Here is a 25,735-nt window from a genome sequence, read left to right on the forward strand (position 1 = left end):
CTGCACACAGGGGAAAGGGTAGGTTTCCAAACCTCCCTTTTGTGCATGTAAAATAGAGAGACGGGGGCTCTACCAGAATAACAGTGAGCCTTAAGGTGACATTCCAGACTTACAGCGAAATCCTTGCCATGTCTACTCAGAAATATTCAGTGGAGTTACTCTCAAATAAATGGGGTTAGCATTGCTGGCTTAAGATGCAATCCTAAGGCTAGACTGGTGACTGGGAGTGGCCGCCGGGACCACATAAGACCGGTCCTGAGAGATCTGCATTGGCTCCCAGTACGTTTCCGAGCACAATTCAAAGTGTTGGTGCTGATCTTTAAAGCCCTAAACGGCCTTGGTCCAGTATACCTGAAGGAGCATCTCCACCCCCATTGTTCAGCCCGGACGCTGAGATCCAGTGCCAAGGGCCTTCTGGCAGTTCCCTCATTGCGAGAAGTGAGGTTACAGGGAACCAGGCAGAGGGCCTTCTCGGTAATGGCGCCCACCCTGTGGAACACCCTCCCTTCAGATGTGAAGGAAATAAGCAGCTATCCTATTTTTAAAAGACATCTGAAGGCAGCCCTGTTTAGGGAAGTTTTTAATATTTAATGCTGTACTGTTTTTAACACTTGATTGGGAGCCACTCAGAGTGGCTGGGAAAACTCAGCCAGATGGGCAGGGTATAAATAAGAAATTATTATTATTATAGATCCACCAGGATGAGCAGGATTAGGATCCAGTGGATATCCAGCTGATTCTTCTTTCTTCAGTATGTGCATCCTGACCCTACATCCCACTCTGTGTAGAAAACAAGAGCATGCTGTATGAATGGAATGCAAGAGTGCTTCCAGTTCTCAAAATGTGCAAAGCCTCTGATCTCAACAGTAGATGGATATTTACCTCTGCATTCAGATACGAACACCTGTCTGTCTCTGGTTTGTGGCTGCCCCTTTTATGGATTCCACATGTGGAAACACTCCTGCGTAATTCTTTGGGGTGTGTGAGCATCTCTGAATTGGAGTCTATCTCAATAATGTGGGCAGAGCAAATGGACCTGCATCGATACCCAATTCGCAAAGCTGTCAAGTGATTCTATTTGATTAATCAACCAAAGGAGAATTGTCACTAATTCATCATATACCATCAGCTGGTTAATTGACTCCTTAAATCTTTGCGTTTAAATAAATGTGCATGCTAACATGAGAAAATTGACCGGTTGATAAGCAAAAGTTGCCATTCATCATTAGAAAGAGAGGGTATCTTTAATATGTTTCATAGTCATTCACTGCCCTTATAATAAAATGCCAAATGCAAAATTGCCTTTGAAAAAAGTCAGTCTCTTAGATTTCAGCCCCACCTATTAAAATTTGCACTTTCTGACAAATGTTAGCCCCTACCTATTGATTGGCTACAGCAGGGATGGGGAACCTTTTCTCAGCCCAAGAGGCACATTCTCTCATAGTTTAGGAGCTGCATACCAATATTGGATGTTGGTAAAGAGCGGGTTTTCATGGGGGAAGCTCCAAGAAAAAAATCAAAATCAAATGCTTGGACCCAGATCTGTAAAGCATGGACATGTGCCTGGAAAGAGCAGAGCAAAAGGTAAGGGCGAATAAGCCCAAAGAGGAATTATTGCAATTCAAGGACACATTCCTATAGGCAAAAGCACTCAAGGAGAGCACCGAAGAAGGCCATTGAACGATGTGTTATGGAAAGGGGTGTGGCCTGGGATGAGTCCAGAGGACCTGATGGAAAAGGCTGTATTTTGTCCTTGGGTCTGAGCTAAAGGCTGACAACAAATCTTAGGCATGATCACTCAGAAGTGGAGCTTACTCTCGAGTAAATGTGTTTAGAATTGCAGCTTCAAGTTGGCTAATGCACAGTTTGCAACACAATCACAGTATTTTTCGCTCTATAAGACGCACTTTTCCCATCCTAAAAAGTAAGGGGAAATGTGTGTGCGTCTTATGGAGCGAATGCAGGCAGGAGGCTCTGCTCAGTGCTCCCTTTAAAGAGCCACATGGAGCATGTGTGCGGCTCTTGGGGGCTTTTCCCTGAGGAAGGAGAAGGGTTGCCCTTCTCCCACTTCGGGGAAAAGCCCCCAAGAGCCACACACACACTCCATGCGGTTCTTTAAAGGGAGCGTGGCTCTTGGAGGAGCCTTAGCTGCCCGCAGCCTCTCCCAGGCAGGGGATGAAGGCTCCCTTTGCCCGGGAGAGGCTGTGCACAGCTAAGCCAGAAGCCAGGACAGCCAGCGGGATCACAGCGCACCAGTCCCGCTTGCTGTCCTGGCTTCTGGGATTCAGATTTTTTTTTTCTTCTTGTTTTCCTATTCCAAAAACTAGGTGCGTCTTATGTTCTGGTGCATCTTATAGAGCGAAAAATACGGTATATGCTTGGAAGAGGTAAATCCTATTCTGCTCAATGGAGTCTACTCTCTCATTAAACAAGAGTAAGCTTGGGAGGCAGTTCCACTGAATTCAGTAGGACATACTTCTGAGCAGACACGGTCAGGATTGCACTGTTAATATGATTTAAGCTTGTGGTTGTGATGGTTATACAGAGCTAATGATATGGAGAATAAGAAGCATCATTCTTAAAGACTGAATAAAAGACGCATCCCATGGTGCTTTAATCATTTTTCAAGACTGTTTCTAGGAAATGTTTCTGTTTCTCAGGATTTGAATGCTTAGAACACTTAAAGAGGCTGCTTTCTCTAATGTAAGCAATGTATTGAGCAGCTTTATAGTTTGGTGCTATTAAAGCGTAGAGAATAAGTTGCATGATCATAACTTGTCTGAGGAAAGGTGGATGCCGCAAGCACAGCCGGGGTATTCAGCACTCTGCAAAGCACAATTAACGATAAGGAGGCATGTATACCTAAAGCAGTTTCGTACAATGAATGGCTTTTGAAAACCATTTAACTTAAAAGCTGCTTGGAAAGCAGTGTACACCTACCCACAAAGAAGCACATCTCCAGCTGCGTCTATTGCAGTTAGTGGGTTTAGCTGGTTCCCATGGGACTAGGGATGAGTCAAAAAGTAGAGTAGGACACAAATCTTAAGGGACCTGAGTCAGCCTGTTTCCATTCCCTTCTGGAATCCAGCACATCTTGGTGCATAGACTTTCTGGAGGATGACGTGTGCATGTGACAGGATTGTGCATAGGTCATATGTAGGGTATCTCATATGAAGGTTGTATTAGTATTGGAAGACCAAGCCTCAGTTGGGACTGAGAAAGTGGTCCAACCTTAACTGTAGGACATAATCCATGGTGGAGGAAGAAAGAACTTGCAGCATAAGCTATATTTACTCAGAAGCAACTTCTACGGTGTTCAATGGGGTTTTATTCCCTCTTATGAGTGAGTGTCTCCAATAATACTCACACACACTGCATGTGTATGCTAGGCTGGATTTTAATTGCTCAGCTATACCTTAATTGTCTGGATCCTGACTGTTTTGCCAGGTGCAGGGGGCAACATGGCCAAGAACGGTTGTGATGCTAATCCATAGTTTACAGTTATGAAACTGAGCCTATCCTCCCACTGGGTTTGTGTGTTCCTCCTTCTCAATCGCAGGCACAAAGAGGAATCTGGCAGCTTTCGTTTTCATTTTTTATGAAGTGCAACTTACCATATGATTGGAACCTGGGCAAGCAGTGGTTATTCTTAACTATGTTAGTGTAAACAAACCAACTTCAGCCTGAAGCTGTCTTGTTTTCACTAACCATAACTAAGTTTAACCACACTTTAGGGATTTAATAACATGCTAAAGGGTGGTCATGAAATTAAAAGATGCCTGCTTCTTGGGAGAAAAGCAATGACAAACCTAGACAGCATCTTAAAAAGCAGAGACATCACCTTGCCAACAAAGGTCCGTATAGTTAAAGCTATGGTTTTCCCAGTAGTGATGTATGGAAGTGAGAGCTGGACCATAAAGAAGGCTTATCGCCGAAGAATTGGTGCTTTGGAATTATGGTGCTGGAGGAGACTCTTGAGAGTCCCATGGACTGCAAGAAGATCAAACCTATCCATTCTTAAGGAAATCAGCCCTGAGTGCCCACTGGAAGGACAGATCCTGAAGCTGAGGCTCCAATACTTTGGCCACCTCATGAGAAGAGAAGACTCCCTGGAAAAGACCCTGATGTTGGGAAAGATGGAGGGCACAAGGAAAAGGGGACGACAGAGGACGAGATGGTTGAACAATGTTCTCGAAGCTACCAGCATGAGTTTGACCAAACTGCGGGAGGCAGTGGAAGACAGGAGTGCCTGGCGTGCTCTGGTCCATGGGGTCACAAAGAGTCGGACACGACTAAAATACTAAACAACAACAACAAAGGGTGGTTAATCTAACAACAGAAGCAGAAGTTTCTGATCTCCTCCTTATGACTATGATGGAGAAAGAAGGGAAATGGGCAAGCACGCGAGTCTGAGTGAGAACAGGTTCTTGTAATGCTAACTCATTATGTCCAAATGCAGCCAATGTGTAACAACAAAAAGTAGCAATAGTAGTGATAAATGTTTGCATACAATGTGAACATGGAGCTTATGGCTGTGTTGCTCATTTCAAGAATTCTTTGGCACAAAATGCCAGACACCAGACCTCATGCAAGCAACTGGCTTCTTGTATTTCCTGGCTATCTGGCTGTCATCAAGAAAACCTTATGCGCTTAATACACAGCAACCTCTATCTAAGATTGGAGGTATGCAATAGACACGTCAACCTTAAAGGTCCATTCATTAGGAATAAAATCGCCTGGCATTCAGATTCTCAGAAAGGCTGTTTTCTTTGAAGCAGCTACCAGATAAGCTTTCTGAAGCCAAAGAATGCAGCTGAATACCTTTGGATAAGGGAAAGGGAGAAAAACAGCCCAATTTCAGACAGTGAATTATCAACAGTTATCTTCTCAAACTGCATTTGCATTTAGACCCCCCCAAAAAATTAATTCAACTGTTTTCTTGAGGCTTCAGATACTGCATCAAGTACAGTAACATTTCGTTACAGAAAATTATCTATAGGAGATAAGAAAGTAACACAGCAGTTTTGTAGCTAACTTACAGGAACCACCAGGCCAGAAAATGGTCTCACTTTTAACACACACACCCACCCCTCTGCAGCATGGGGTAACACCATGGAGAAGTGGTTTCACTGCCATAGCCTCTGTGTGTGAATCGGTTCAGCCTGCCAAATAGAATAGGCCTTCAGTTCTGCCTGGAAAAAGAAACAATTATTACTTTGCCTTACATGTATTCTTGCATTACATCTTCCCAGACATTGTGTCCCTCAAGATATGTGCTGACAGACCATCAGGTATGCAAGCAAAATATACACACTCATCATATATAAAAGCCTCAGACCATTTCATCCAACTCCATATTTGTATTTATTTATTCCATTTTTATCCTGCCTTTCCTCCGTGATGGAAGTCAAAACAGAGTATATAGGAGGTCTCCCACCCAGGTACTAATCAGACGCCCAATCTCTTTTGATTAAGCAAGATTACTATATCACTTGCTCACAGGCCATGCCCTGGAACCTTTTTCTTTTCACCCACCCAAATGTCAAGAGAGAATAAGCCTTCCCCCCTCCCCCACTGTATAGACTGGCAAATGCCTATGGATTTCTTCCGTTTCATATACTTCTTTTATGTCACTGTAGCATGAATGTGCATCATGGCTTGAAGGAACACAGCTGTCAACATTATGTATTGGCTCATTCAGACTAAGATCTTAACTGTTCAAAGGAAATGAAAGCTCTGTGGGCACATAATACCTCATGCTCTTGGGATCTAGGGAATATTGACCTTGATGGGGGGGGGGGGAGGCATCGGTGGGTGAAGAAAAGATAGCTCAGCTGAAAGAGACCTCATCATGTACTGCTTACCAGAGGCAGCGGAGGTCCTCAAGGCATGCTGTACTTGAGTGATATTCATTTAAATTAAAACCTTCCTAAAGTCTATTTTTTATAATTGCCTTTTATATTGCTAACCTGCCATAAATCCAATGGCTCACTGCGAAAAACCATCTCCAGTTATACACAAAACAACAGGGATGAGTTGTGAAGAAATCCATACCCTGCATACTCAAGGTACTTGGGGAACACAGGAAGCTACTGTTATATTGGGTCAAATCACTGGTCCATCTACCTCCATATTATTTTCTGACTTCTCTCTTGCTATGTTGTAATTTTATTGGCCCTGTCCACACTATGCATTTAAAGTAGTATCATAGCACTTAAAGCAATTCTACTACTGTACAGTGGAACCTCGGGTTGTGAACATGATCCGTGCGGGAGGCATGTTCTCAACCCTCAGTGCTGCATCTGCGCACACGTGTGATGCAATTCAGCGCTTCTGCACATTCGCAAAGCACGATTTAGCGCTTCTGCACATGCACAAGCACCGAAACCTGGAAGTAACCTGTTCTGGTACTTCCGGGTTTGGCGTGTCTGTAACCCAAAAACGCACAACCCGCAGCGATCGCAACCCGAGGTATGACTGTATTCTATGATTCTATGTCTTCCCTCAAAGAATCCTGGAAAGTGTAGTTTGTTAAGGGCATTGAGAGGTGTTTGGACTAGGCCCTATTCCCCTCACAGAGCTACAATGCTCAGAGTGGTTTGACAACCACTCTGAGGGAACCACTCTGAAGGAACTCTGAGAACTGTAGGTGCCAGAATCTGTAGTTTGTTAAAGGTGCTGAGAGATGTTAGGAGACCCCTATTCCCCTCCCAGAGACACAATTTTGAGCGTTTTCTAGGAAGAGGAATTGATTGTTACACCCAGAGGTGGACTTTGCTAATCTTTGGTAATATGGCACCCAGAGCGAAGCCAAAAATTGGCACCCTGAAATGGATCTTCTGAATGACAGATCTTCTAAATTTTGAGCCCCCTTGGTTGCCCTGTACAAAGGAACCACCCATACTGCCCTAAATCTGGGGCTGGTTACACCACTTTCAGTACTCTTAACAAACTCCCAGAATCCTTTGCGGAAACCACAGCTGTTTAAAATGGGATCACAGTGATTTACATGTATGGTACTGTAGCCCAAATGAGAAGCAATGGCAGCTAGGAGCTGCAGTCAAAGTCAGAAATTGACAATTACCTGTGATGTGAAAAGTCATTTCAACACAACCTTGTTCCATTCATTCACTTTTTGCGCTTTCCAAGCTGCCTTGTAAGAGGTTTTTAAGCAGAGGCTGGATGGCCAGCTATCAAGGATGCTAAGCAGTAGATTTCATACATCAGCTTTGTGGTTCCTTCCAGTGCTTTTTTTCTGGGGAGACGCAGGGGTACGCATTCCCCTAAACATTTGTGAATCTTAGTTTGGCCTCAATGAGGAGCAGTATTTCAATATGAGTAGGAAAATGAGAGTACCCCAAAACATTTTTATTTTTATTTTTATTTATTTATTTATTGAAAAAAGCTCCGGTTTCTTCCAATTCTGTGATCCTCTGATTATGGAACTTCCTGCCTGTTGGCACGTGCCTTGTACCTGCTGACTTCCTTTTTTTGTTTTGGCAAGTTTACACAGACATATTGTTTAGTTACCTATATTTCTCTTGATTTTTTTTTGCTGATTTGCATCTGTGGTTTAATGTTGGTGGTTTTGTGTATATTTGTTTGTTTTTTTCCATTGCATTGAGTTTTTAGCTGTTGTTTTATCTACACCTTTATCATACTTAAAGAGTTCTTTAATTGAGCAGTTTCTAAATCTTCTAAAATAAAATAAAATAAATTCTATTTGGCAATGCCAAACACAATGAAATTATATAAATATCAGATTGGTTGAAGTCTCACTGTACCATAGATAAGGCTGCTGTCCTAACCCCACTTACCTGAGAGTAAGCCCCATTTAATTCAATGGGACCAACCTCCCAATAGACATGGTTTGGCTTGTAAGTCTAGTATGCTACTCAAGTATGCTACTATATTATTCATGCTTTGATAAAATGGACAGTCCTTTGCATTTCATAGCTAGCAAAACAGACATAATTCTATTATTACATGCATTTTAATACTTGCTTTTTATATAGGTTGCTAATGGTGGTTAATAGCAATGGATTAATTATCATGGTTATAATACAGACCACAATGTGTGGTGCAAGATCATTTCCAAATGTGCTATCATCCATCTTCATTAACAGTTAAGGAAAATGCCAAGCAGATGGATTTTTAGCAGGAAAAAGGTTTGTATTTTTTCCCCTCCCAAGTAATTCTTACTATTATTATTATTTGGTTGTGTGTTTTAAGTATCATAAATCACTCAAAGACGAGTCATTTCTCTACAGCAGTCATGCTGGGGAGTGAAAGTAAGACTATATTAAAATTCATTACATACCACATCCCTTTGGAATAATATTTATCTGTCTGAAGATACCAAGGGATATTTATTTGAAAATACAACTGCTCTGTATCTTTCTGTGATAGACAAGAATGTGATACATAAAAACATATTAATCACAGGAGGCTCCTTCTCACCCCCCAAATACAGCTTCGCCTCTGTAAATTAAGGACAATTCATTATCTCTTTTATTTGCTTGTTTATTTGGGGGACTGAACAGGATTGCTTACTGGAAGAAAATAAAAGCTCCAAGTCAGGAAATCCTCCTTGAATTTCAATAGTACCTTCATAAAGTTGGAAAACTGAAGCATGGAACAAAATGTTCTCATCTCTCTTCTAAGTTGAAGGGTAACACTTAAAATAATCATCCTGTGACAAACTGATCTGAAAATAAAGTCTGCCACTCTAAAAAAAAAAAAAGTTTCCAAATCTCAGACATAAGGGTCTGCGATTCCTCTGTGGTGTAGTGGTTAAGAACAATAGACTCGTAATCTGGGGAGCCGGGTTTGCGTCTCCGCTCTTCCACATGCAGCTGCTGGGTGACCTTGGGCCAGTCACACTTCACAGAAGTCTCTCAGCCCCACTCACCTCACAGAGTGTTTGTTGTGGGGGAGGAAGGGAAAGGAGAATGTTAGCCGCTTTGAGACTCCTTTGGGTAGTGATAAAGCGGGATATCAAATCCAAACTCCTCCTCCTCCTCCTCTTCTTCTTCTTCTCCTTCTCCTCCTCCTCCTCCTCTTCCCGTCCCCCGCTCAATTGTAAGATTATACAACAAGGCCCAAATCTGCATTCTTTCAAATACTGGGAGCAACAGATCATAGAATCATAGAATTGTAGAGATGGAAGGGACCCCAAGAGTCATCTAGTCCACCCCCTACAATTCAGGAATCTCAGCTAAAACATCCATACCACATTGTACCACAGGGATGGGGCCCCTGCAGCCTTGCAGATGTTTCTGGGCTGCAGCACCCACCATCTCTGACCAGGGATGAGCAAACCTGCCAATTTTTATTTCTCTTTGTTTCTGATTTTTGCCAACCTTAAATTTAGTTCTCTGCATTTCCCACAATAATTTGTGGTTTGTTTGTTTGTTTGTTTGTTTGTTTGTTTGATCTAAAGTAAGGTTACCAGATGTCCCCGTTTCCTGGGGACAGTCCCCAGATTTACAAATCAGTCCCCATACAAAATTCATTGAAGTTGACAAGTGTCCCCGGATTCATTGAAAAAAACCTGGTAACCTTAATCTAAAGTCCTCATGAATATCATCAGCATTTTCATGTGAATTTCTCTTAAGGTACTTTAGTATGCAAAATACTAAAGTACTATTTAGTATTTTAGTACTAAAATATTCATACGTACAGACTTATGGAGAAGTGTGCATTTTGGCATGTTTCATTTCAGAAAGTTCAAATTAGCTAGGTGTGCCTTTAAATGGAAACTGAATAACATTTCTCCCCAGCCCCTATCCCTAACCATTGGCCATTCTGGCTGCAGCTGATGAGAGCTATAGTCCAAGAAGGCACAAAAGAAGGGTATGTAAACCTCCAGTTAGCCTTAGAAACAGAATTGAGCGTGAGCAAAAATGTTGGGAGCTTTAGTCTAACAAAATCAGGAAGGCCACAGGTTCCCCATTCCAGTCCTAGCTGCACAGTTGCAAACAATTCAGGATGCAGCAGCAAATTTGGCCTGAACTGATAATACCCACTTTAAAAGCAGAGGCAATGAACCTGTGGCCCAATAGATGTTGTTGCATTGCAACTTCCTTCACCCTTGATCATTGGCCACACTGACTGAGACTGGCAAAACCTCTGGATGGCATCTGGAAATAACTCTTGGAGGCATGTTTTAGATACAAAAAAAAAAAAAATTAAGCTTGCTACCTCAGGACTTTAACTGCTATTTCGTACTCACAACCAGAGTGGTTAAAAACCAGAACAGGGACACCCTTCCCATTCTGTCAACATACAATTACTTCATTGGCCAGGACTTGACCTTCCTGCTCAAAGCCTGGGTCAGCAATCCATTCCAGGCACAGTTTCTTGCCTAACTTAAGCATCAGAATCCAACCAAAGACAAACAAAAAGTAATGGAGCCCGCTGTTAGAAAGATTCATATCCTGTTCACCTTATCTACTTTATTTATCTTAACACAAGTTCACATCTTTGCCAGTGATGAATGAGGCAAATAGATTTAATAACCTACTAATGTGTCCCTATGACATTTTGCTGGGACATCTGCAGTGCTTCTTTGCTTAGTCAAGAAAGAGAACACAAGACATTTTGCTGTCACAGGTGCTTGCATTGCACATGCCACACACTGCATCCTAGTATTCACTGTGATTTCAGAGGGGACCCTATAAAATGTCACCTGATATGCTCAGAGTAACACATATTAGGTTTCCTCCATTTGGTCCTCACAACAATCCTGCGAGGTAGGATGGTTTGACCAGGTGTGACCGGACCAAGATCACTCAGAATGTTTCATGTCAAGCAGAGACTGTACCAAATCCAGCATTTGAATACAAGAGTGGGGAACCTATGGCACTTCAGTTATTGCTGACCTTCCAACTTCCATAAGCACCAGCCAGCATAGCCAATGGTCAGGTATGATGAGAACTGTAGCTCAATAAACACACGAGACATAACTGGCTGTGTTCTTAGATAAATAAGGTATACTATTGATGTATTAAGTCATAAATTTCAACGGAAGTAACTCATAAAGTTCAGCAAACGAATGTAGCAGAAGACCCAGTGGATCAGATCATTCTCTAGTCAGTTCATGCATAAGGTCCATCTGTGTAATAGTGTCTATTCCACCTGCCTGTTCATAAGGTCCAAACAATCCACATGAAGTTACAGTTCCACAGAATCCTTTCACAGAGTCTAAGACAAGGATTTCCAGAATATTGGCCTTGTTTCGCCATCCTGGGCTTCATCAATATGTGATATTACAGGACATAGTAGTAGCTATGCCCTGTTCAGTGTTTCAAAAACACAAGAAGAGCTCGGGTGGCTCAAACCTAATGTCCATGTGGTTCAGCATCCTGCTGTGAGATTTCGACCAGCTCTGGCCCATCTATAGCTGGTACAGGCTCATCCTTATCTTGAGCCCAAGCAGAGCATTGTCCCGCAATGAAAGGATAAGCAGTATGTGCTACATGCCGAAGCTTATTTACAAGCTATGCTGTGAGCATACAAACAGACATCTTGCCTCTGTGAGAGCAGAGAAGCAACTCCTCTCAAAACAAAGAAACCGAGAGAACACTGAAAAACAGGAAACCAGTGTACGTCACATCCAGTCTCCCATTCCCATGGGAACCCAACAGTAACTCTGACTGTGGAATGTAAACAATTGTCTTGTGACAAGCATTCACTGCTCAGTGAGGAAGCAGAAACCAACACCTGCCTCCTACCCCCACCCACAGCAGCCAGCCAGATGCCTCTGGGAAGCCCACAAGCTTGAAGGCAACTCTTTTCCTCCACTATTGCTCTGCGGTGGTCACAGTTCAACACCCTACATCAGGGGTAGGCAACCTAAGGCCCGGGGGCCAGATGTGGTCCAATCGCCTTCTCAATCCGGCCTGCAGATGGTCCGGGAATCAGCATGTTTTTACATGAGTAGAATGTGTCCTTTTATTTAAAATGCATCTCTGGGTTATTTGTGGGGCCTGCCTGGTGTTTTTACCTGAATAGAATGTGTCCTTTTATTTTAAATGCATCTCTGGGTTATTTGTGGGGCATAGGAATTCGTTCATTCCCCCCCAAAAAATATATATATATATATATAGTCTGGTCCCCCACATAGTCTGAGGGAAGGTGGACCAGTCCATGGCTGAAAAAGGTTGCTGACCCCTGCCCTACACGTTCAGGCTGGACTGGGGAAAGCTGCTGCCTGATACCCTGGAGAGCCCAGCTCCCTGTGTTCCATAATACTAGCAACTGTATTCAGTAGTGCACAGTTTCTGATACAGCAGTGCCAGAATTGCAAAATGTTGCATCAACTATCCAAGTGAGATGGGGGGGGGGGGAGGACAAGGTGTCAACTGCAGGCACTGAAATGCATTGTTGCTGTTGCTGAATAATGGAGCTTGGAAGAATTGTTGCGAATCCTGACTTACAAAGGACGTTTCTTGATTAACAGAGAACCCTTTCTTCTTAAACTGAGTATCAGATGCATCATCTTTCATGAGGCCATTAATTTTCCAAGTGGGGGGAGGGGGGGCACTGTCACTGGTTATGTCATCCTCCATGACAGAACAAAAACTATCTGTCAGAACAAAAACCTATTGTTTCCCATGGCATCTCTATGGGTCAAAGAAAAAGATGCTATTTGAATAATGAAATTGTGGGGTGGGGGATGATTTGAGTCCACTTATCTTCCCGAACAGTGTTAACATTATCCAAAGTTCTGGATATAAATTGTTTTTTTATATATATAATATAGTAACTCACTTCAAAGAGAGTAACTGATTTATGAACAATTTGCAAAATGCAACCTTGTGTCTTGAGTATTAACAGCTACCCTGGGTGCTTTGGTTTTCATTATGCTGATGCGCTGGAAACACTACAGATGCAAAAGTACAATTATTTTACAACATCAAGTACCATCTCTCTTCAAGCAAGGCATTTTTACTTTCAAATTGATTCAACACTTCACTGTAATTCCTTTATTTTCACCATCATGCTCCACACTGAATAGGCACAGTATTTATGTTGCAAAACTCATTTAAATCATTGTCCTTTGGAGAGAGAAAATCCCAACCCTGTCTCATTTGCCCCCTCCTTACCCTTGTACACCACTTGCATGCTGAACTGGAAAGTTTAGGATGTTTAGAAAGTTTGTACGAGTCTTAATTTGTCTTAGTCCATTCTATTACAGTTTTAACTTCCTTATGCTTTAAATTATGGTTGTGAATATTTTGGCGATAATTGTATTGTTTTATCCTTTCTGGAAACCACTTTGAGGTTTGTTCTGTAATCAAGCGGTACATACATTTTATGAAATAAGTCAGTAAGTAAATAAATGAGTTTTTCAAGAGGTCGAGGGAGCTATTCAGCTAAAGGAGGGATGGGGCACCTGCAGCCTTTTAGATGTTGCTGGGCTGCAACTCCCATCATCCCTGGCCATTGGGCCATGCTGGCTTGGGCTGATGGGAATTGTAGTCCAATAACACCCGAAGAGTCACAGTGCTGAGCAGGATAGGGTGTTGTGTAAGCAATAGATGGGCACCAGCTGATCAGCTTTGGTCATGCTTCCTCACCCCCTTCCCGCATATCAGCAGGGCCTCGATCCTGAGCACGCGTGCATCTTGTTTCCTCTTCCAAAGTAGTACTAAAGGATGAGAGGCTTTGTTCTACCAGGCAGATACTTGGCCTTCGATTCTGCACTTGTTTGGCCCACAGATAACGGCTTAACCAGGGAGGTTTATATTGTACTCAGTTTGCATGCTTGTTTACTTTGTATGGCATGAGATGTATGGAATGGAATTCAGGAGAATGAAAGAATTTGTCTCTCTCCCTTTGGGGGGGGGAGGGTCTAAACTTGGGGCAGAAACTTGGGCAGGTGTTTTCAGAGTAGTTTGGGCCACATTTGGAAGGTGTAAATCTGTGGGACAAAATGAACAAGTGTGGGTGATAGGGAAATATCTGAAACCCACTTTCTCTGTTCTTGTACTGCTAAGAGCTAGGGATGTATTATTTTAAAGAAAAATGCAAACTGATGGCTTCCATGATTTCCCAAGTACTATGGCACTGTATAATATATTTATTTTAGCATTCAGTTATTGAGGACTTTGAGGGTTATGTTTACTGTATTTTAACTTTGCATTCTGGACACAGTAAGCAGGGTTTTCTTTCTTCTTTTCTTTTTTAATCTGCTATGAGTCTAGGAACGGAACACTGAGAAATAAAATAACACCCTCTAAACTGCATGGCACAAATTGCAGCTAAGCTGGTTCCCACAGCCCATAAGTGTGTGCTGATAGCCATTAATTGCTTAACATGTTATAAACAGCTACAGAGGATCATGTAATTACTAGCATAATGTTCTCCAAATGATTTTTGAGCTGCAGTGTCATGAAATCGTTCGACTTTATAGGACCATAAAAGAGGTAGGCGCTCAGAAGGCCTGTGCCCCTGTCTAAAACTGCTGTCCTTGGATGCTAACGTCAAGACAAATAGGAAAAGCAACACACAAATCTGCCTTTCACTTCTCCACCTCACAGCCTCCTTTATTTATTTATTTTCAGGCAAACTTTCTGGATCTCCCACTCAGGACCATTTTTGCCTGGGACAGGCACTGAGGTCCGAGTGCTGGTATAGCTCATGCTTTAGAATGCATTCAGAAACATCCCTTTGCTATCCCAGAAGTTCTTGTAACAATCCAATTCTAACAGCCCATAATGAACTTTGATTATTTCAAAGATAAATATCAGTATTATATGTGGGAGTCATGAAGCGACGGCTGGTTTCCGTCAATTATAAACTTTGCGAGCTCTGCCTGTTAACACACATCCTTTTCATTTCTGCAAATTAAAATTTGAAAGTGTTGCTGAAACGGAAAGATGATTAAGTCGACGCTACGGAAAGCCTTCCTTTGTAACACTGTTCTTTGAAGGCCTCAAATTTGTATTATAGAGCAGGCTTCAGTGAACCAGGATATAATAAAACAGATTAGCTTTTTAACCGAGATATTATTTATAGGCTACTGGTAATGAGTTGCAATTAAAAAAAAAATTGGCTAAATCATCAAGTTAGTGCAAACTGATAATTATGTGGATGTACCTGTATTAATATACACCCTCTGGTGCAGTTGGCACTCAGTATCCCTGGAGTTATAATTCCTTCAAAGCCTACTCTTGAAAACTACAGGCGATCTAAAGACACTATCCAACACTGACTTGTGAAGGAGTCTGCATTTAAAAAAACACCAATAAACGTTGTAGCATGGGAAATTGAGGAGTGGGTTACTTCTTTGTATTTTAATTGGTTTTTCAAAACCATGAATATATTTTTCAGAATTGTTTAATAGCAATAATATTGATATTTAGTCCTCATATTGTACATTTCAAGTGTTCAAACCACTTCACATTGGTTTGTATGTAATGCTAAGCAATGGTTTACATACCCTCTGACATTTCTCCAATGAAAACAGGGACGTCCCATTCCATAGTGATAATTTTACTATTTATACCCCACACATCTTACTGGGTTGCCCCAGCCACTCTGGGCACCTTCCAACATACATAAAAACCACAATAAAACATTAAACATTTTTAAAAACCTTCCCTATACAGGATTGCCTTCAGACAGCTCAGGAGTCACGTAACTCCATACCCTCAAACATTTATCCAATGAAAATAGGAACATTCTAAGGAAAAGTGAAAGGGATGTGGGTCACGCTGTGGGTTAAACCACAGAGCCTAGGGCTTGCCGATCAGAAGGTCGGCGGTTCGAATCCCCGCAACAGGGTGAGCTCCTGTTGTTCGGTCCCAGTTCCTGCCCATCTAGCAGTTCGAAAGCACGTCAAAGTGCAAGTAGATAAATAGGTACCGCTCCGGTGGGAAGGTAAACGGCGTTTCCGTGCGCTGCTCTAGTTCGCCAGAAGCGGCTTAGTCATGCTGGCCACATGACCCGGAAGCTGTACGCTGGCTCCCTCGGCCAATAAAGCGAGATGAGCGCCGCAATCCCAGAGTCGGCCACAACTGGACCTAATGGTCAGGGATCCCTTTACCTTTGCCTTTAAGGAAAAGTGGGGTGTTTCGGGATCAAATCAGAAACCGGGGCGGCTTCTCTAAATCAGGGATGTCCCTGGAAAATAGGGACACTTGGAGGGTCTGGATTTAGTGTTATGTGAACAAGCCTCTGCTCATATATTCCCACCTTTCCTCTCTTCCTCTGGTGTGGCTGTGAGTGTACGAGAACCTTTTGCCACCATTTTCAAACCACCATGCAGTCCTTAGCACATTTACCAGAGAACTGGTCTTCAGAGAACTGGACATGGCCTGCCTTAAGGGGGATGCAGCAGCAACACTATCAGTGCAAAGATATATGTTGTAAAATTTAAAAAGTGTGTGCCCAAATGCTTGTTTGGGTTACTTCCTTCTGAGTAAACAAGCACTGATAAATGCTGTTAGCCATTATGCTAAACCAGCCTTTAAAGTAGCTCCGTTTAGGCAGCAGCCCTATAAATATTTTCCTGAAAGTAAGTTAAAGGAGCAGTCTTAATTATGGGAAGTTAAGTTAAGCCAGTGTAGAGTACACCAGATCCAAACTGTGTTCATGAGTGGGGCTAAAGAAGTGCAAAGCAGAAGTTGTTTCTGGTGGACTTGTCAGAAAATATCAACTGGTATTTTCCAGGATGTGGCTATAAATATTTATAGCCAATATTTTGATGGTAAGTATAAGAAGAAGAGAAGAAGAGTTTGGATTTGATATCCCGCTTTATCACTACCCGAAGGAGACTCAAAGCGGCTAACATTCCCCCACAACACTCTGTGAGGTGAGTGGGACTGAGAGACTTCAAAGAAGTGTGACTAGCCCAAGGTCACCCAGCAGCTGCATGTGGAGGAGCGGGGATGCGAACCCGGTTCCCCAGATTACAAGTCTATCGCTCTTAACCACTACACCACACTGGCTCTCTATAATCAAGATGCAAGTCTGGCAACCATTTAAGATTTTTTTTTAAAAAAAAAAGTTTATTTTTGGGTTTTCTGATTTACAAACAACCACAAAGAGAGCCAATAAGACAATACCCATAATTTCCCTTGGATTTCTTTCCTCCCCTTTTGTGGGTCCTTATGTTAACTTTTTCTCCTGCATCTTCTCTGTTAATCCAATTCTATTAAATCTTCAATAAAACCATAGTCCAACTTTTAACTATAAGTATCATTCCAATCCTACCAACAATTTTAATTGTTTACAATGTTGTTTTTTTAATAAATTATATATTTTTCCCATTCCTTATTGAAATTTTGGTCTTCCTGATTCCTAATTCTTCTGGTCAGTTTTGCCATTTCTGCATAGTCCATCAGTTTAATCTGCCATTCTTCCCTGGTAGAGACTGTACCTTCTTTCCCTCTCTGAGCTAATAGTGTCCGGGTAGCAGTTGTCACGTACAGAAATAGTCTCTTCTGGTCACTTGGAATTTTGACACCTACAATTCCTAAAAGAAAAGCTTCTGGTTTCTTAGAAAAGGTTATGTTAAACATTTTTTCCCAATTCATTATATATCATCTCCTAAAATTCTTTTACTACCACCACATATGATAGAAGGTGCCCTCTTTCTCTTTACCTTTCCAGCATGCATTTGATTTTGCTTTACGTTTTAGCTAACCATTTAAGATATAACTGTTGGAATTCTGCCTCGGTCAGAGGGATGTGCCAGTCTCCAGGCACCGGCTGAATTCCTTTTGACCTCGCTCCCGCGACTCCCGGCAGGAAAACAGATGAGGTCCGTATCGGCGATTTTTCCCAGATTGTGAGAAAAACACACCACTGCTTCTCCTCCTCCCTGCATATCCCCAGGGAGGGGAATCAGACAGACAGAAGCGTATTTACATGTCTTTTATTTCTGTCTTTAGCAGCCATACATACAAAGATGTCTGCACTCTTTGAACAACAGAGAGAAACTCTCAAACTCCACCCATGTACATCCTGTACAGATCATATGACACACACACTGAGCTCACATCCTGTGCTCAATACGGAGAATGGACTGCCCCTTTATTGCCATGGTAACAGTCACAAACATCCTGTCTGGCTTTCCAGCCTCCAGCAGCTAAACCAGCTGCTGCTTCTTTCTTCTGCATTGCTTCTTTATAGTAACAATAACTAGTTGGTTTGTTGCTTTTGAAGATGCTATATCTTTCTGCCATTTAAGTTGGGCATGGGCTGAAGCTACAGGATAAGGCAACTTTGCAAAAGCCAGGCAAATCTAGTTCTGGCCAATGCCTAGATAGGGGAATCACCTGGAAAAGGCAGGATACACATAAAATAATTGAGTACACTTATTTTTGATGCAAACAGTGCAATCTAGTATGTTTACAAAAAAGTCAGTCCCACTGTATTCAATGTGGGATTACTCCTAAGTAAACATCTGTAGAATTGCACCCTAGTAGATATCCCCATCTGAGTACAAAATGCTGCTATTTAACAACAACGACAACCACAAGAAGAAGTTTATTATTTATACCCTGCCCATCTGGCTGGGTTTCCCCACAACTATGTCTGTGCATACTGAGGTTTTAAATTCCAAGCAAAACAGTATTACTATTTGGGAGCAACATTTTAATGTCAGTACAGTGGTACCTCGGTTTACGAACTTAATCCTTTCTGGAAGCCCATTCTTAAACCAAAACTGTTCTTAAACTGAGGCACGCTTTCCTTAATGAGGCTTCCTGCCGCTGGTGCCCTTCCACCATTCGGATTCCGTTCTTAGACCGAGGTAAAGTTTGCAAACCAAGACACTATTTCTGATTTTGCAGAGTTCTTAAACCAAATCATTCATAAACAGGACTGTTCTTAAACCGATGTACTACTGTATACTGAAAAATATACTATTTTTTGTAAAAAAAAGTAAATTTTGATGCTAAGGTCGTGCATTGCATTGACCATCATGGTCATAAAAATTAAGATCTTCCATTGCCAAATCCCCCTGGGTCGGGCTGCCCAAATAAGACACCGGGACGTGGACTGTCAAACTTTGCGAAGCGGGGGTTTGCTTGTAACAAAGTTACCGGACCTTAGAATTATTCTGTTGCATTTTGGCCACATAGAAGAGAGAGACGTTACAGCTTGGATATTGGAAACTTTTTGGCTACTGTTATACTTCCTTGCTTCTTTGTTTTTCTTTATCCTTGCCACTTGGATACAATTGAATGCTCCCTCTAGAGGGTCTCAAGTGAAACTAAAAGAAGGGAGACTACCAAAGATCTTTTTCGAAATGACTGAAACAATGGACTTGATTGATATTTGGAGAACAAAGAATCCTCTAGAGAGGGAGGGAACTTTCTTCTCTGAAGCAAAAATGACATGGACAAGAATAGACCAAATTTGGATTTCTAGCAGTCTGGCGCCAAGAACAAAAAAAGTAGAAATATGTCCAAAAACGTGCTCCGACCATAACGCGGTGAAGATGGAGATGAAACTAACAACAACTGGATCCTTTAGATGGAGAATGAATGACACCCTATTTAAGGATGAAGAGATCCACAAGAAGGCCCTTAAAACATTAAAAGATTACTTTGAGATCAACAGGAAAACAGATGTGGAAAAAAGAATAATCTGGGACGCAAGCAAAGCCGTGATGCGAGGTTTCCTAATTCAACAAAATTCTATAAAGAGGAAGCAACAAAATGAGAAGAAGGAAAAATTTTTAGAAAAAATAAAAGAAGGAGAGAAGAAGTTGAGGTCTAAACCAAAGTCCCATGAGATTTTGAGAGAAATAAAGTTTTATCAGATGCAGTACATGGAGCTTATGAACCAACAAATAGAATGGAAGATAAAGCAAATGAGACAAAGAACTTTTGAATCAGCGGATAAATGTGGGAAACTTCTGTCATGGCAACTGAAAAAAAGGCAGAAAATGAATACTGTAACAAGTCTAGAAATGGATGGAAAAATTATTCACAAACCCAATGAGATCAACAATTGCTTTCAAAGTTTTTTTAAGAAATTGTATGCACAAGGGCCAATCAACGAACAAGAAATAGAAGAATTCATCAGAAAATACGGTCTACCAAAAATTTCAGAACAAAGTAAAAGGATCTTAAATGAGGAAATAACAGAACAAGAAATAGAGGGTGCCATTCAAAACATGAAATTGGGAAAATCACCAGGACCAGACGGCCTGACGGCCAAATACTACAAAATGCTGAAAGAATGGCTGATACAACCATTGAAGGAAGTTTGCAATGAAATTTTGAAGGGGAAAAAGGCACCTGAATCGTGGAAAGAGGCTTTCATCTCACTTATACCGAAAACAGAGACTGAGAAGAACCAGGTTAAAAACTACCGCCCTATATCTTTACTCAATGTGGATTACAAAATTTTTGCAGACATTTTGGCAAAAAGATTGAAAAGAGTGTTAGCAGAAGAGATTCATAAGGACCAAACAGGCTTTCTCCCAGGTAGACATATGTCAGACAATGTGAGAAACATTATAGACATTTTGGAGCTGCTGGACGTTGATATTAACAGGAAAGCAGTTTTGATTTTTGTGGACGCGGAGAAAGCCTTTGACAACATTTGTTGGACCTTTATGAAAAAGAATCTCCAAGGGATGGGGGTAGGCCAAGGTTTTGAAAACGGTATAGGTGCAATATATTCTCAACAAAAGGCCAAATTAATTGTAAATAACGTGGTAACAGAAGAAATACCTATAGAAAAAGGTACACGACAGGGTTGCCCAATATCCCCTTTGCTTTTTATATCAGTCCTGGAGGTTTTGTTAAACATGATCAGAAAGGACCAGTTGGTTAAAGGAGTTCAGGTCGGAGTTAGACATTACAAATTAAGAGCATTTGCAGACGATCTGGTATTGACCTTGCAACAGCCAGACACTAGTACTAAAAGAGTATTAGAATTAATTGATATATTTGGTCGAGTAGCAGGTTTTAAATTGAATAGACAAAAAACGAAAGTGTTGGAAAAAAATTTAACAATGGAAGAAAGAGAGAGTTTTCAGAATGAAACAGGCTTGGAAATAACAAAAAGGGTAAAATACCTGGGGGTAAACTTAACATCCAAGAATGTGAACTTATTTAAGGATAATTATGAAAAATGTTGGTCAGAAGTTAAAAAGGATCTGGAAATATGGTCAAGGTTGAATCTTTCCTTGTTAGGCCGAATCGCTACTATTAAGATGAATGTATTGCCTAGAATGCTGTTCTTATTCCAGACGTTGCAGATTGTGGACAAGATGGACTGTTTCAAGAAGTGGCAGAAAGACATATCAAAATTTGTCTGGCAGGGCAAAAAGCCCAGAATTAAATTTAAGATTTTAACTGATGCAAAGGATAGAGGGGGGTTTGCCCTGCCGGACTTAAGACTTTATTATGAATCAGCAGCTTTCTGCTGGTTGAAACACTGGCTACTTCTTGAGAACACTGACATTTTGGATCTGGAAGGGTACGACAATAGTTTTGGTTGGCATGCATACTTATGGTACGACAAGGTAAAGGTGTATAAAAGCTTTAAAAACCATATTGTAAGGAAAGCATTGTATAACGTTTGGATTAGATACAAAGATTTGTTGGAAAGTAAAACCCCTAGGTGGGTGTCACCAATGGAAGCTAGGGAAGTAAAAAAACTTAATATGGATTCTAAATGGCCAAAATATCATGAGATTTTAGAATACGATGGCGAAAGGGTGAAACTTCAGAGTTATGAGAAACTAAAGCCTAAGGTTCGAGACTGGTTGCATTACCATCAGATAAATGAGACGTTTAAACAGGACAGGAAAATAGGATTTCAGAAAGAGAAGTCAAAACTAGAAACAGAATTGTTGGAACCCAATACTAAGAACTTATCAAAAATGTATAACTTGCTGTTAAAATGGAATACACAGGATGAAATGGTGAAATCAGCTATGATTAAATGGGCACAAGATATCGGTCATGATATTATGTTTGCTGACTGGGAACAGTTATGGACCACCGGTATTAAATTTACTGCATGTAATGCCTTAAAAGAAAATATTATGAAAATGATCTACCGATGGTACATGACCCCAGTCAAGCTTGCAAAAATATATCATTTGCCTAATAATAAGTGTTGGAAATGTAATGAGACTGAAGGCACTTTCTACCACCTTTGGTGGACCTGCCCAAAGGTTAAAGCTTTCTGGGAAATGATCTATAATGAAATTAAGAAGGTCCTTAAGTGGACTTTTCCTAAGAAACCAGAGGCTTTCCTCTTGGGCATGGTGGGCCAAGTGGTGTCAAGGAAGGATAGGATTTTCTTTATGTATGCCACTACAGCAGCAAGAATTCTACTGGCAAAGTATTGGAAGACGCAAGAACTACCTACTCTGGAAGAATGGCAAACAAAGGTGATCGACTTTATGGGACTGGCCGAGATGACGGGCAGAATCCGGGACCAGGGGAAAGAGACAATGGAAGAGGACTGGAAGAAATTCAAAATATACCTTAAAAATAATTGTAAAATTGAGGAGTGTTAAGATGTCAGGGGGTAAGAAGTAAAGAATTGCAGCAGTAAATAAAAAACTTAAGAAATTTTTGATGAAAGGGAATTAAGACAATAGACCTAAGGGTTGCTAAAGAATTATTAAATAAGGATGCAGGGATGGGGAGGTATGGGGAAGTCAAAGAAAAAAGGGCATGAACCGATGAGCTTGAAGTTATACTGTTTTATATTGTTCTTTATTATTTGTGTGGAAAATTAATAAAAATTATTATAAAAAAAAAAAGACCATCATGGTCATAGAATCATAATCATAGGATCATAGAGTTGGAAGAGACCACAAGGGCCATCGAGTCCAACCCATCTATAGTAGCTGTATCACATTTCTGTTGCTTACCATGACCTCCTCTTACTGAGTTTGTGAAAATAGTCTAGTGACTACTAGCTAGTTTCTGATGGAGATCAAAGTGTTAGGTTTTATCTGTATGCTCCTGAATGTTACAAGTTTGTCTACCTGTTGGGACTTGTTTCTGAGTTATACAGCTGTTTTGTGAATCAACAAAGATGTCTTTGGTGCGACTTGTCTTGATTTATAAGAAGTCTGAATCTGTTGACCTTCTGGGCATGTTGCAAAGCTCATCCATTTCCTCAGGCTGTTTTGCAAGGAAAGAGGAATTGTGGAGAGGGGAAGAACTTTGGCTTCATTGTGAGAATATATGAATGTGACATTCCCCCCCCCCCTTCCTGGGATTTTATTTATTTATTTATCCACTGTTAGCCTTATTTTGGAAGAAGTTGAAATGATTCCCCTGTATTGACTTGTTTGAAGTGCTTTATTATTATGAGTGCCAGGTTATATTGTGGCATTTTTCTTATGCTATGGATTTACTTAAAAAAAAATAAAAACCTGGCAGGATGCCTAGAGTTCTGGATAGGTGTGTTAAAAATTGATTTGTATATTTAAAAACAACCTTCGCAGGCTACTTTTTTCCATTTATCTTTGCAATGAGGAGCTAACACCTGTGAAGCGTAGAGGGCTTTCTGTGGCTTGCTAAAAATCTTGACCAAGGAAGCACAAAAATAATTTGGCATTTTTACTAAAATGTACAAACCCTGGACTTTATTGTTTTATGAAAAACTCTAATAAAAAAACATATCAACATGAAAAAATAAAATATAATGTAATGGGAGGAAGCCCTACTGAACTGGAGGCCTACTTCTATGTAGAAGACTGCCGTCCACTTGTTCAAGAGAAAGCCCCATTGAATTCAGTGGAACTCCTTTTGAATAGATGTTCAAGCTGAAGGTTTAAGCAAACTTAGCTGAAGATCCACTACATCCTAAAGCTGCTCATTCCTTGCTATAGGAGGGGACACTTTTTACCCCTCATGTCCGTTCTGCCCGGACGCTGAGGTCCAGCGCCAAGGGCCTTCTGGCAGTTCCCTCATTGCGAGAAACAAAGCTACAGGGAACCAGGCAGAGGGTCTTCTCAGTAGTGGCGCCCACCCTGTGGAACACCCTCCCATCAGATGTCAAAGAGATAAACAACTACAGTGGTACCTCGGGTTACATACACTTCAGGTTACATACACTTCAGGTTACAGACTCCGCTAACCCAGAAATAGTACCTCAGGTTAAGAACTTTGCTTCAGGATGAGAACATAAATCGTGCAGCCGCGGCGCGGCAGCAGCAGGAGGCCCCGTTAGCTAAAGTGGTGTTTCAGGTTAAGAACAGTTTCAGGTTAAGAACGGACCTCCGGAACGAATTAAGTACTTAACCCAAGACGCAGGTGGCGCTGTGGTCTAAACCACAGAGCCTAGGGCTTGCCGATCTGAAGGTCGGCGGTTCGAATCCCCGTGACGGGGTGAGCTCCTGTTGCTTGGTCCCTGCTCCTGCCAACCTAGCAGTTCGAAAGCACGTCAAAGTGCAAGTAGATAAATAGGTACCACTCTGGTGGGAAGGTAAACGGCATTTCCTTGTGCTGCTCTGGTTCACCAGAAGCGGCTTAGTCATGCTGGCCACATGGCCCGGAAGCTGTACATCGGCTCCCTTGGCCAATAAAGCGAGATGAGCGCTGCAACCCCAGAGTCAGCCACGACTGGACCTAATGGTCAGGGGTCCCTTTACCTTTACCACTGTACCTGACATTTAGGAGACATCTGAAGGCAGCCCTGTTCACGGAAGTTTTTAATGTGTGACATTTTAATGTATTTTTAATTTTTGTTGGAAGCCGTCCAGAGTGGCTGGGGAAACCCAGTCAGATGGGCGGGGTACAAATAAATTATTATTGTTGTTGTTGTTGTTATCATCATCATCATCATCATCATGTGGAAACAAGCACCCAATTAATCTCAATCCACCATTCGCTGAAGAGTGGGAAATAGAACAGGGTCCGGCTTCTCAGCCTCTTTTACATGTTGCAGCCCAATGGGTCATGTGTGTCCCGTCCCCCCCCCCCACTCAAACCCCAATCCATGAAGATGCCGTGGAGGCTGATGGTACCACGTGCCAATCGCATCTGGCAATTCTGCTCTGCTGCACCACTTTTCAAATTCAAACTCATGCTTCTCCGGCGAAGTGGCAATCTCCCTCTCCCCTCCAATAAAACCCTGCTGCTTTTACGTGTGTGAAGGAGGAGACATAACTGCGCCGCACCCCCCCAGAAAAGAATTCGGGGGAAGAGGTGGCTCAGCTCCTGCCGGGGCCACGCTTTGGGCTCCTTTTCGGCCACCAGGATCCCTCCGGCTGTACCGTAGGGGGCGGTGTGGGGCCGGCATTGTCTCATTCACTCTTTTCCCCCCCTCCAGTTTTACGCCGCCTGCGTGGGGTTCCCAGACTCCCTCCTTTCCCCCCCCCCTTTCCCTCGCGCTACCGGCGTAGCTCGCGCTCTGTATTGGCAAGTGGGCGCGCGAGGGAGCCGGGAACTTTCCGGAGCCGTCGCAGGGCAAGGAGGGACTCCCGGCCGGTGCTGGAGAGGAAACTGTTGGCGGCGGCGGCGGCGCCTGAGCTCTCCAGGCGGAGCGCTGCCGGTGCTGCTGCTGCGCGCCCCCTTCCTCCTCGTTAGGTGGGGCTCAAGAGGGCCCGCCCCTGCTTGGGAGACCTCTCCCTCCCCTCTCCTCGCAAAGCGGATGCCCTGCCTAGGTGGGGTGGGAAACTTCGGGGAAGTGCCGGAGATCTCCCCTCCCCACCCCTTGGCTTCTCTCTCCCCCCCCCCCCTCCCCAAGATTCCCTTCCTTCGCCGGCTTTTCCCTTTAAGAGTCTGGCAGCATC

General features: G+C 42.2%; 1 protein-coding gene across 6 annotated transcripts in view; it reads left to right on the forward strand.

Moving 5' to 3' along the window:
* The window catches only part of LOC307216995 (schwannomin-interacting protein 1), a 387,429-nt gene that overhangs the window by 266,964 nt on the left and 94,730 nt on the right, over window positions 1-25,735 (forward strand). Inside the window, exon 1 of one of the 6 annotated variants that reach the window (XM_079977959.1) lies at window positions 25,361-25,606. The exons of 4 other annotated variants lie outside the window; for them this stretch is intronic. The gene's annotated coding sequence lies outside the window, so the exon portion shown is untranslated. Of the gene's footprint in view, window positions 1-25,360; window positions 25,607-25,735 lie in introns of those variants that run through there. One more of the 6 variants, XM_079977958.1, reaches the window with a different exon arrangement.

Source organism: Podarcis cretensis (genome assembly GCF_951804945.1).
Source record: "Podarcis cretensis genome assembly, chromosome: 5".
Lineage (NCBI taxonomy): Eukaryota > Metazoa > Chordata > Lepidosauria > Squamata > Lacertidae > Podarcis > Podarcis cretensis.